This window comes from Meleagris gallopavo, chromosome 14 (assembly GCF_000146605.3).
Source record: "Meleagris gallopavo isolate NT-WF06-2002-E0010 breed Aviagen turkey brand Nicholas breeding stock chromosome 14, Turkey_5.1, whole genome shotgun sequence".
Lineage (NCBI taxonomy): Eukaryota > Metazoa > Chordata > Aves > Galliformes > Phasianidae > Meleagris > Meleagris gallopavo.
This window is the reverse complement of record NC_015024.2, coordinates 2,797,218-2,798,168: the sequence shown is the minus strand read 5'-3', so window position 1 is coordinate 2,798,168 and position 951 is coordinate 2,797,218.

Here is a 951-nt window from a genome sequence, read left to right as displayed (position 1 = left end):
GGGGAGCGCGGAGCGGGCCGCTCTCGGGTGCCCCCGGGGCACCGATCCGATGCGCTGCCCCCGCGCCCCAATTAGGACCGGTGCCTCGAGCCCCTTCCCACGAGTATCCCGTGTCTCCTTCCCGAGGCCGCCCCGTGTCCACGCGAGCGTTCAGTGTCCCGTTCCAGGGGGGTCCGAGAGCCGCAGCCGCGGGGTGGGGTGGCCTGGGCACGATGCCGGGGCTGGGAGTGGGGACGAACCGCCAGCAAGGATGGCAACAAAGCGAGTTTCAGATTCATGGCTCTAGGAAATGGGGTGCAATGGGGAGCTCAGCCTGGTGCGAGTGCTCCAAGCAGAGTGGCGACACCGGTGGTGGCTCGATGGGATGTGGCAAAAAGAGCTACGGTAGGGCTGGGACAGGAGGGCTTGGATCACACCACGTCGCAGTGCACAGCCAGCACGGACACCCCATGCCCTGGGCACGTCTGTTCTGGGGCACGTGGCACCATGCATGTTTGTCCTGAAGGAACCACTGCTTACTGCACATCTGTCCTGGTCACACCATGGCCCATTGAACATCTGTCCTGGTCACACCATAGCCTGTTACACATCTGCCCTGGTCACACCGTGGCCTGTTACACATCTGTCCTGTGGAAAGAACGTGGCCCTGTGCACATCTGTGCTGGAGCAAACCACGACCTCCTGTCCTAAGGCACATCATAGCCCGTGCACATCTGTCGTGGGTCCTTCGCATCTCCATGCACATCTGTGCTGGGCGTATTGGGGCCCCAGCTACACCTGCATTGAGGAACAAACCAGTCCGTGCTCGAGTGTCACTGCGCGCGCCGTGTCCCCGCGCACATCTGTCCCGGGGAACACCAATGGCGCAGCGCACATCTGCCTGCATCACACCGCGCTCTTCAGCGCATCCACGTCACTCCCCGGCCCGTCCCCCCTCCCCACTTCCCCGCC